The following is a 13,123-nucleotide window of genomic DNA, read 5'->3' as shown; positions in this document are numbered from 1 at the left end:
GAACAGCTACGACTCGGCACAACAGATACCGCCTCCAACAAGCAAGAGCGAAGCCAAGAGAAGGAAACACCACCAAACTCTAAGACTAGCCACAGTGGGAGTAACTTCAATAGTAACATCGAGTCCAACTCAGCAAATTTGCTTATGTGGCAATGAGTTAATAAGGAGAGAGGTAGTAGTAGTAACTTAGCTAGTTACTGTAACATCACATGTCCCAATGCAATATGAGTCTATAACCTAATAAATGAAGCTATGCATGTTACCACACTTATGTTACCACACACTATGAAGGTAGTAACATGGTCTAGGAATACGTGTATGTTACTACTCCCTCCATTACAGTTTATTAGGCGTAACTCAGAGGGCTCTGGGACCTAGGTGTTTTCTAATTGGAAGGAAAAACGGAGCCAGTTAGCTCTAGATGCGCCTAATCAAATGTAAAATTGACGCATAGTACTCCCCGTCCATTAAACTGATTGCATGCACCGGTTTCCTTCTTTTCCCCCTGGCGTTTCCTACTCTGCATGTACCGGACCGAGTACTTTCCTTCCGCATGCATTTCTTCCGCGCGCGATTTCTACACCGCGAGTTTCCTTTCGCGCGCGATTCCACGCCTGATTTTCCTTCTGCGCCGCGCGCCGCGCGCGAGTTTCCTTCTTGGCTGCCTGATTTTCCTTCTACGCCGCGCGCAGTATAAGTAGCTATGGCGATGGATGTTCACGAACAGACGGCGCTCATCTTCGGCTTCCTCCTCTTGGCCTCCTCGGTCCAATGGCACGGACGCAGCAAGATGAATCAGATCGCCGGCTTCCTCCTCTTGGCCTCCGTGGGCTGTCTAGGGTTGCTTTCCAACCGAGAGCGCAGCCGCCCGGAGGACTTCCTCCTCTTGGTCTCACCGGACGAGCGAGAGTTCCATCCATCTCCATCGGCACGGCTGGGTTCGACCATCTTCCTCCTCCAACGACTTTGCCTCGACGGCGCGTCGGCCTCGCACGCCCATCTCGCCCTCCGGCACCTAACGAGGCCGGTTCGTCGAACTGGAGTGGCTCCGTCGGCAGGGAAGGTACAGACAGCGGCGGCGGGGCCGGGATCGCAAGTTCTACGTTCGTGGGCTTCACGTTTGGCAGCGGCGGGATCTCGTTTGGCGGTGGCGGCGGGATCTCGTTCGTCGGCGGGGCAGGTACAGGCAGCGGTGGCGAGTCACTAGGCTTCACGTTCAGTGCAGCCAGCACAGAAGGTAAACACTAATGTTCTACCAGCTCCTATGTTCGTCGGCGGGGCAGGTACGGCGCGTCGTACTGTGTTTGCGTTTAGTGCACTAGTGCATGCGTTTAGTACCAGCTCCATGCACTAGTGCATGCGTTTAGTACCAGCTCCAAGCACTAGTGCAGGTACGGCGCGTCGTCCTGTGTTCATGTGTTCGTCGGCGTTGCCAAAACTGCAATGTTTTAAAACTGCAGATCGTTACCAAAACTGCAGTGTTTGCTGCAGGAGTACTAAAACTGTTGTGTTCTAAAGCTGTTCTCTTCTCACGTTTGTGTTCTAAAGGAACTGGTGGACACAATGGTTTGGATGTGATGAACGGAGAGAACGCAACTGGTTCGGGCATTGGCTATCGAGGAAGTGGATACAACCCAAATTTTGCCCATGCCGACGAATACCCTCCTAGTCAAGAGGCTGTACAAACCCAAAAACAACCAATCGATTTGAGTAAGCATATTTACAGCATAGTTTTGTTTCCATATTTTTTGTTTATCTAATTATTTTTCCTACGAATCTAGATGTTCTGTCGAACAAGGAGACAAGAAGACAGTACAATACAGATGACAAGCGTCACATATATGCTGAGATCATTAAACGTAATGGTACGGGTATAAGGTTGAAGCATGGTGTTTCTAAAGCTGTTGCAGTAGCTTGTGATTGTCCTAGGAGGATAGTGCAAAGGGTATGGCGGGAGGCTAAAAAAGGTGGCGGCATTACTGGGGTCAAAAACAATCGGAAGCTCAAATCAGGAAGGAAGAGGATTAATTTCGACATAGATGCATTGGAGGCCATCCCACCTGGAGAGAGAACAACATTAGAACAAGTTGCTGGACATTTGAACTTGTCAACTACCACTATTTGGCGGAGGTGAGCGTCATACTATCAGATTGTTGTCAATTTTCTACATGTCAACATTCTTTTATTATATGGAGGTGAGTGTTATCAACGAGATATTTTTGATATTTTGTTGTAGGTTGAAGATGAAGGAAATTAGACGAATAACAAGTGAATTGAAGCCTTCTTTGACTGCTTCAAACGAAAGGGCTCGTGTGGAGTATGCTCTTATGCATCTTGAGCGAAGTAGCCTAACATCCCAAGGCGGTATTAATCCCACATTTAGGGCTGATATGGATGTGGTTCATATAGATGAGAAATGGTTTTATCGCACGCGGAAGACCCAGAACATGTATTTGAGTCATAGAGAGGAGGCACCACACCGGGAATGTAAACATAAAAACCACATTCAAAAAATTATGTTCTTGTCCGCAATGGCTAGACCAAGGTATGATGCTCAAGGCAATTGTGTATTTGATGGCAAGATTGGGGTTTGGGCTTACACAGAGTGGGTGCAAGCAAAAAAGAAGAGTCAAAATAGGTTGGTACTTGTTCTTGTTACTACTCCTACTTTCTGCTAAATTTTTATATGCACATTATTTACTTGTTCTTTATTTCTATATTCTTAGGTTGAGGGGAGCATGGGAGTTGAAGCCCTGCGATAAAGTGGACAGGGAGAAAAGTCGGGAGTACTTAGTGAAATACGTACTGCCGGCTATAAAGGAAAAGTGGCCTGAGAGTGATAGATGGAACACCATCTACGTACAGCAGGACAATGCTAGGACTCATATAAAACCAGATGATCCACTTTTTTTGCAGGAAGCTGCAAGGGGTGGTTGGGATATTAGGATGATATACCAACCACCTAATTCTCCTGACACAAACATATTAGATCTTGGTTGGTTTGCCTCAATTCAAGCAATGTTCCATAAAAAGATGCCCAAGACTCTACCTGAGATTGTCGCAAAGGTCTTGCACTGATTTGAGTATTTTATGTTATTTGTTCAAGATATCTACTCCCATAGGTTAATGTTATGAACTGATTGAGTTTTTTAATTTTATGTGTAATAGGTTAATCAATCCCTTGCTGAGTACCCCCATCAAAAGCTTAATAGGATCTGGTTGAGTCATCAAGCGTGTATGAGAGAGATCATCAAGCACAAGGGTTCTATGCACTATGCAGTTCCTCACTTGAAGAAAAAAGCACTAGAGAGACAAGGATGTCTCCCTGTTCGTTTGACAGTTGACAGAGAATATGTTGAGCAGGCAATTGAGCACTTGAACTCAACATGAGATGTAATGGCAGATTTTCAGTAGCACTTGAACTCAACATGAGATGTAATGGCAGATTTTCAGTAGCACTTGAACTCAACATGAGATAATACTCCTACTGTGTTGCGAATGTACTGTTTTGAACTCAACATGAGATAATACTCCTATATGCAAGGGGCGGCCATCAGGTTCATAGATCATGCGGTAGCTTTTTTTTGCGCAAATCCTATGGTATACTTCATTGCTATTCCCCTTGATTACTTTGTGAATAATCCGCAGGTTCACTCATACACTTTTACATATTCTATCACCAAGATAAGCTCATAATAAGATTATATAAAACCATATTCGTACTCACTTTCTTACATAAACTTGAAGCATATAAAACCATTACAACTCACTTTATTTTCATCATTCGGCGAATCTAAACTTGACTATCCGGCACATTATGCGCTTTCTTTTCGTCCTCTAGATAGATAGATGGGTTGCGACGGCACCTTATGCATACCCCTTCTTTGTTTATCGCCACCGTAGTCGCACAATCTTTGCACCAAAAGTTGTCACACAGGCAAGGATTTCCGCAAGCCTCGCAAAACGCAAATCTTTTGGTACCGGGAGCCTACATCCTAAGCAAAGGAATATGGAAGGCTCACCGCGGATGCCACACTTGAAGCACAAAGCCGGATGAATGCACACCTCGCAAGTTGATGTCGGGTTGGAGTAGGTTCTGTGTGACACATCTTGCACGAGGTTAGCGGTGCGGACGTACCTAGCCGAAATCCTTGCATCCGTAGCGTCGACATTGGTTGCACGATCCACTCTATGAAAAAGATCCTGGATGTTTTTATCAACCCTCTGAAATTCATCCTCTAGTTCTTGTACTTGGCCTTGCGTGATCTCCACATCGCCATCCACCTCGACATGGACGGCATCCACCTCGCCCTCCACCTCTCCTTCTCCATGGACGCCCTCCACCTCTCCTTCTCCATGGACGCCCTCCATCTCTCCTTCTCCATGAACCTCAACTTCCTTCTCCATTTGGCTTCCACCTCGCTGGTTCAAGGAATAGCAAAGCAAATGGCTCTTCTTTTATACACCAAGGAATGGGGATGCGGTGTGAAAAGGAGATCAAAAGCTGCTGCATGCAAATCCTTCTCCATTCACACCTCAACAAAAACTGACGTGTTCCCACTTGCATGCAGAATTGGAAGGAGCACCGCATGCACCAAACGCCACAATTAATTCTGTGATTAATGAAACACGCCTTAAATCTCTCCTATTCTGAAAAATCAAGGATTTGGAGATGCGCCCAACAAACAAAAATGGAGGGAGTAGTATATGTTACTTTTCATTGTGGTTAGTCTAACATAATTAAGACACAACGCAATGGAACTGAAACCACGGTGAAGCAACTGACCATAATAATCCACGAAGAAAAAAAAGGGAAGTTGAACCCAGAATCAAACAATGGCGCGGCAAAGCGCGTCACCTTCTAGTCTAACTTGATGTCCGATGCAAATACGGTGCTTTGTACTGTATCTTGGTTTTTTGGGCAACTTGTACTGTATCTTGGTGTACGCTCTGCGCCAACATGGCTGTGGGCCTGTAGGATTTACAACGTTTTATAACCTTACCCTGGAAACATGCGGGCCAATCAGTTGAAATGGGCTATGGTCAGTGCAGCTCAGTTTGCGACTTTGTTTGTTCATGAAAATTTGTAGATAGTATGTAAATGGGAAGCGCTACGCGTCTACCGGCAGACGTTTAGTAAATATCCATCACCTCGACAGTCGTCGGATCTTCGCGCGCGAGCCGTCCGATCTAGCTCCTCGGCTCATCGCCGTCCCGACACACTAATTCTTGAAACAATAAACCAGTTGCAGAAACAACGGCCGCATTACAGAAACAATCCTGAAACAATGATCGCGTTGCAGAAACAATTCCTGAAACAACGGCCGCATTGCAGAAGCAATTCCTGAAACAACGGCTGCGTTGCAGAAATAACTACCATGTTGCAAAAATTTGGAGATTGCAAAAACAATTCCTGAAACAACGGCCGTGTTGCACAAACAATTCCTGAAAACAATGGCTGCGTTGCAGAAACAACTACCATGTTGCAGAAACTTTGAAGATCCACCCTCGAACACCCGCACACGAAAGTGGCGATGCCTCCGGCATCTCTTCAAAAAAGCTCGGTTGTGGGTGTCTCCAACATCTCCGAGCAGGTCCCTGATTATGTGCGTAATGGAGAAGGAAGGGTCGCTGGGGAAGGAAGAAAGAAGGCAAAAGAAAACAAAAGATGTGGATGAAAGCAGTCGGACGAGAAGATAAGCCTGGATGCAAAGCGGTGCACGCTCACTGGGACACACGTCGCCCGTGGGAGACGGTGGACGAGTGAGAGAAAATCCGCCGGTTGACAACAAGCATTTTCCTATGTAAATATGATCTAAGTAACTAAAATAACGTTCAAATATTCGTGTTTTATAAGTATTGTAAACAAAAGGAAATAACTTACTTGTAAAATTACTTATGTATCATAATAAAATATTTATATATTTAAAATAATATGTATCAACTAAAAAATGCTTGTATAATTTAAAATATTACATATATATGTAAACATTTAAATTTAGAAATATTAAATTATTAATGCAAACATTTAAATTTAATGTATAAATAATTGTAGTTAACTTCTAAATTATGAATATTTTTAATTATATGAACAGTAAACTATACAAATGTCTGTGTAGTTATTGATATGTTTGTATAATTGAAATAATTATTTCGAAAATTAAATTCTTACAAATATGTGTATTATTTTAAATTATACTCCCTCCGCCCCGTAACTCTTGTCGCACTAGTTTTTATTTCCAGGAAACCCCTCCCCAAACTCCCGACACTACCACTCCTCGTCGTCTTCAATTGATACAACCCACCCTTTCAACACAGGCGCATGGATGCCGGAGCTCCCCTATTCAGCTTCGCCGCGCTGCTCTCCCGCACCTCCTCCACTAATATTGTTTTCAATATATATTGATACATAGTGTTTTGACACATATAGTTTTCTAGATCGCCACAAACATTTTTTAATTGGTACATATTATTTTTAATATATAAATATGTTTATAATAATGCATGAGTAATTTCAAAAGTAATTTATTTCATTTTTATGTACAATACTTATAGCACATGAATATTTAAATGTTAGTTTATTACTGGTATCATAATTTACATACTATTTACAAAATTCAAAAAAACCAAAGGCGCAAACTGTGCTGCACTGAACATTGTCGATTTCAGCTGATTCCCACGTCTTTCCTGGAAAAGGTTATAAGTAATTGTTACACACAGAAAGCACCAGTTGGCCCTAGGCGGGATGTTTCAGCCCGAGAGCTTAATTCCTGAGATCCCGAGTTCGAACACTGTTACTTGGTCCCTCTGTATATACAGTACTACTCCCTCCGTCCGATAATACTTGTCGGAGGAATGTCTGTACCTAGACAGACCCGAATATGGTGGAAAGCACCGTATTTGCACCGGACATCAAGTTAGATGACCACATATTTGTACTTTTAAGGTTATTATATAGGGGGCGCGTTCACTGTTTTTTCTCGAGCTTTTTACTAGACTCGTTATAATATAGAATATTGTACCTATATGTATATGTTTTTTGTTTTTTTAGAAGAATCTATATATATCTATCATCAACAAAAAAGACCAAAAGTACAGATTCAATTAATCACGGCTATCAAACCAGGTCCATAAACTATACCTCCATATGTTAATGCAGCCGCCACCTCCTCCAAAACAAAAGTTAGGGTTCTTGCCCCTCGCCGGCGATGCCGCAGGACTGTCTTGTCTTCGGTGGCCCTTCGGCCATGGGTGCGCGATGGATCCTTGCAAGGGCCGGCGGGAGGGGTCCGTTTTTAGTCGTTTCTTTCAGTTTTTTTAGGGTTTGTCTCCTACTCAGAAAGGCGAGACAGTCACGGCTCCCTGAAGATGCAAAGAAGGTCTCCCCACCTAGCCCCCGTTTCAACGGTGCGTCTAGCATGGCTGGTGGGCGTGTGGAGGTGTGACACCAGCAGATCTATCATTGGTGGATTTGCTCGGATCACATCGTTGTTCGTCTTCGTTTGTATGTCTTCGGTCTGGATCTTTCCGATCTGCGTTATTTTTCATTGGCGGCGGTTGCTGTTCTTATCCGCTTGTCCTATGGTGTCTTAGCATGACGACTTCTCGACTGTCTATGACAAAGTTGTGCCCGACTCTGAAGATGGAGGGGCGATGACGGTGGCACATCTTCGGCTCGTTTCAGTGTGTGTAGTCGTCGCATGGTGAGCCCTCAACACGTTTAACGAGTAATTAATATCAGACCAAATATAGCGCTAATCACATAAATAACATGCAAATAATATCCTACCTAATATGCACGCGCAATTGATATGCTGCCTAATATTAACGTGTATTACACGTACACATCTAGTAGTATACTAAAAAGGAAACGAATGGCAATAGGTTAAAGGCCAAGCTCAAAGAGGGGGCAAACGGAGATGTGCAAATGCTAAAGAGCAATCGCTCATGCCACACCTTTGGTGGATCGGCCCATAGCAGAAGCGTTGTAGCAGTTCTACCAAGCTTCCCTCTCCGGTTTGGGAAGTGTCTACCCGGTTTTCCAAAGCTTCCGGATGGTCCTTTTTTCCTTTGTCTGGTTTTTTAGTCTTCTAGAAAGTTTTTTGTTCCCTTCCATGATTATCCAAACACACATTGCTATCGTACATATGATAAGAGAGTGCATCCACCAATCTTCATTACCACATATAGTGCAACAAGAAGTCACTCACATATTACGGTGGTGCATCACGTCGGTAGTAGGTAGTGACAATTGTGCCAATGTCATAACGAAGATCCGAATTTTTAATGGAACATCGACCGTCCGCAATCTACACCATGCTCTTTGTTCCGTGATGCTATTCGACACACCTGGACAGCCTTCAAGCCAAGCCTTCTTTTGAAGTTTTGTAGTGACTAACATCTTGTATGCTGATCTTACCGTAAACGCTCCTTTCTTCTCATAACTTCAGGCCCACAAATCTTGCATCGGACAAGTGCAAAGAGGGGTGCTCGGATCACGTCGTTGTTCGTCTTTGTTTGTGTGTCTTCGGTTTGGATCCTTTCGATCTACATTATTTTTTATTGGTGGCAGTTGCTATTCTGATGCGCTGGTTCTATGGTGCTTAGCACGACGACTTCTCGACTGTCTACGATAACAAGTTGTGCCCGACTCTGGAGATGGAGGGGCGATGACGGTGGCACGCAATCGGCTTGCTTTAGTGCGTGTAGTCGTCGCTAGGTGGTCTACGAATCTGGATGAAATTTTTATTATTTCCTATGCTCGTTGTACTGCATGATTGAAGATGAATAGATAAGAAGTTTTTCCCCAAAAAAATTCAAACCGGGTCCATCCAACAACATAGACTGCTTTAATGGTGAGCCCTCAACATGTTTAACGTGCAATTAATATCAGACCAATTATAGGGCTAATCACATTAATAACATGTAAATAATATCCTACCTAATCGTTAGGATTTAATTAATCATATTAATCCCTGCTTTTCTTAATTGAGGCGGTTGTCTCATGTCTCTTCGGACGCTTAAAGTCGGTTCGGGTTAAACTAGCAATTAATACATATTTCAACCATGAGATATGAAACATGGATGACAATAGGATTTCCATCTGATGGAAATGAAACCAAGGACTTGCATGTGTTACAGTCCAAGGCATTTTGTCTATCCAGAGGATGCTAGTAAGGGTGCAAACTTCAGAGTTCCAGCGATGGACAGAAGAGAGCAAAATGGAGTTGGAATCTCCGTGCTTTGATGAAATGGTCAAAGGGGTTTGACTTCATCAATGGGTAACGAAGATGCTTGTAATTCAAGAAAGTAAGTGGGAACGTAATAATATTTCTAAAAACCTTGTGTGCTTGACACATTGTTAATTGGAAATAAATTTCTTGACACGAATTAGGACTTCATTTGAAAATAGTTTTTTGATGAAGTGCTTAGGCTAAATAGCCTCATTATTAGGCATAATGATCTATGGAGATAGATTGACCTAATAGGGCTAAGCAATGAATACATATTGACAAGGTGCTAAAACCTTTTAGCATTTAAAACCGCCAAGGAGTGATTCTTGCCGGAGTCACATGGAAGAGGTTTTTGCAAGACTCGGTGTCCCAAAACATTGATGAGCAAAAATACATGATGCAAATTCCACACACTTTTGTGTTTGGATTAATCATGTATTCCATGGTATGTAAAACAACCAGATATGTCCGATACTCCCAAGGTGTTGCGAGTATGGATACTAAAGTGATCAAAGTACTGATCGTGGGACAACAGTGAACGATGTCATTGAGTACTAGAGTAAGTACTGATGATATGTTTTCTCGCAAGCGGAGATCATGAAGAGTTCGTTGTAAAATGTTACATCGATACAGTCTTCATCTTTTCTCCATGTGATTTTTCGATTTAAGTTAAGGTTTTTACACAATATGGTGGCACGGTAGTTGGAAATTGTTCCCAACAGGATACTGTGGCGAATTCTATAACAAATGACTAAGTATGTTGACGCTTTAGAAGCGACAAAAGAAGATGTTGAATCATATAGTTCATTCATGAACTTAGTATGGTTCCAAGATGGCTTTTGTCAATGGGACACTACTGCAGGTAGTTGCTCCATAACTCAGTCTGAGGAATCCAGGTTCGACCTATGATTCACATACATACAACGCCAAGTCCACACAAAATATGAATTTTGTGAAAGCATGAAAATGCGAGGATATGCAGAGATACACAAGGAGCTGAAATTGTCAGATCCGATGGACATCAGGCTATACCACATGCAAAGCATTTTTTACACCAGTATGCCATAGGTGTAAAGTGCATTAGCATTAACTAGATTATTGACTCTAGTGCAAGTGGGAGTCTGTAGGAGATATGCCCTAGAGGCAATAATAAATGATATTATTTATCTCCGAGTTCATAATTATGTTTATGTTCCATGCTATAACTATTATGGTTCTCGAGTCTGCAATAACCACGAGGCTCAGAGGAAGACTCATATGCACGTGTGGAATAATAAACGGTAAAATGTATTCCTAGTCCGGCCTCTAAGACTAGCTCAAGTGTTGCATGATGGTTCTGTTCCTGATCATGGGCATGTCTATGCCAGCAATTTTGAGGGCACAATGTTAAGAGAACATTTGTGTTGAATCGACCCGGATTGATGTTATGCTAAGAGATTCATTCGTCACAAGTTAATGGTACATAACACAGAGATGGTTAACGTTTGCATGATTCCTTAGACCATGAGAGTATCGAGTTTCTTCATGCTTGCTTCATGAACTTTGGGGTTTGTTAAACGTCATCCGTAAATGGGTGGCTATTACGGCGGCTTACGGGTTCATGGAAAAGTGTGTCAAGTAACTTGATAGCTCAAGATTGGGATTTGCTCCTCCGACGATGGAGAGATATTCTCGGGCCCTCTCGGTATTACGGTATCCCCAGACACAGTGTGATTTGATCACTGGGATGCCGGAACACGGAAACGAGAAAAGAGAACAAAACCGGTAACGAGGTAACTTGCATGGTGGACAAATTATTCGTCCATGGGGATGCAATAAATCTCACCTCAGGTGTTTGTGACATATCGCAAAGCAACAGGAATAGCTCACTGCAACTGGAGGTTCACTCGAATATTTATTCGTGTGGGTATAGGGGTCAATATGGGTGTCCACGGCTCCGATGTTGATCATTGATCGGAAGGGGTTCCAGGTCATGTCTATACTTCACCGAACCTATAGGGTCACACGCTTAAGGGTCATCTATCTGCTGAATACTAGACAGGGAGTCTGAGAGAAAATCATCGAAAAAGTTTCGGACAATGAAAGTTTCGGACAGCGGAAAAGTTCCACAGAGAGAGGTCACCGGATAAGTTTCGGTGAAACCGAAAAAGTTGTTTCGGGGTATGCCATTAAGTCAAAATGGTTTCGGCACATGCCTGATAATTCTTGGAGGGTGCCAGAATCATTCTGGAAACTTTTAGGAATTTTCAGAAATAAAAACCGGAAATGTTTCGGAGCTGCTGGAACCGGTTCAGATGCTTTTCGCAGATGAAAATCACTAAACTGGAATTGTTCCAGAACGCGTTGAAAATCATTATGGTGGGTAATGGAAATGTTCTAAGCCCAATAAATAATTTCAGTTCGAATAGACATTGAAAAATGTCGTCGTGAATAGTGAAAGTGCTTTTTGGGATATTTTATGGTGAATCACCTTTTGGGATATTTACAAAAGGCTTCTAGAAGGGCTTGGGGGCCAAGCATGCTCCTCATGGGGGTCCCCCAAGGGGGTTGGCCGGCCACATGTGTGGGGCTCCATGGAGCTCCACTTCCCTCCCCATTATGCCCTTCATGTGTGACATTTGCATGGGCATTTTGGGTTTTTATGAGCCATCCCTACCCCTTGGCTTTCCTATAAATAGAGGAGTGGGGCAGCTCAAAATTGATCCCTTCTCACATACAAGTGCCATGCAATGATCTGGCTTCTCTCTCCCTCCCCGCGAAATAGTTTCGTAGAGCCGAAAGGCTGTCTGGGTTCCGGCAGGAACTAGTTCTGGACGGTGAAGCCCTGCCGGATAGATGACACCGTATGTGTGCAACTCTGTAGAGAGATCGTAGTTTCGGTCTTAGTTCGTGAGTGCCTCCCGAAGGGCTGTCCGTGTGACCGTCCGAGTTTCGAAGGTCCTCCCGAAGGGCTGTCCGAGTGACCGTTCGAGTTTCGAAGATCCTCCCGAAGGGCTGTCCGCGACACCATCCGGGTGGGGCTGTTCGACCACCTCCCGGAGGGCTGTCTGAGGAGCAGATGAGTGTATACATCCTCACGGTCGGGAGGTTGTAAATCCTAGCTGCGGGGATCTGCACCGCCGATCGTCATCGACTCTACTTCCCGCTGCGCTACGAGTCGGTAATAAAAAGGATCAAACCATATATGCAGTCTCCATAATGGTCTTGGGCTGGCGCATAGGTCGGATTTTTTTTTTGTTTTCTACTGCGTTACCCTACATGTTGGTGTCCTATGACTAGACAAGCGGCTAACGGAAGAAGGATCTAGTGTCTTTCTGCGATGAGATGTGGACTAGTGTGGCGGACCTAGGATCATGACAATCCCCAATCGACGTGACACGGAGACATGGGTTCCGACACTCGTGCCAGCCCTCTTCATTGACTCAGGAGTGTATGGGCAATTGAGGTTTGCTAATCCTCCCTGCTTTATTTTTGATGAGCTTTTGAATGATGTAAATTTGTTCACAAGTCAAAAGAATGCATCAAAGGGCTTCCCCATTTAAAAAAAATACGGGGCGAGAGCCTTTTTCGATTGTTGGCGACTGTCCATCCTGATTTGGATGAATCTCCTTCGAATGCCTCGGCCACACTGCATTTTCTGTCCAGTACACACATTCGTATTTCCTATAACATTAGACACATCCAATTTGCATCGAACAAAAAGAGATATCTTTGAAATTAGGGTGTGCCTAAGGCTCATCTAGATGTGGCATTGTTGATATCATCATCTGATTGTGGTCCACATTGTGCGTTGTCTTTTTTGTTGTTGCCAGGTTTTTTTTTTTGTGTGTGTGTGAGCTAGATTGTCCTTTTTAAAACCATGTGAAGGCTAGATAGTACATAGATGCTCG

Source organism: Triticum urartu, chromosome 5, assembly GCF_003073215.2.
Source record: "Triticum urartu cultivar G1812 chromosome 5, Tu2.1, whole genome shotgun sequence".
Taxonomy (NCBI): Eukaryota; Viridiplantae; Streptophyta; class Magnoliopsida; order Poales; family Poaceae; genus Triticum; species Triticum urartu.
This window is presented reverse-complemented; position numbering follows the sequence as displayed.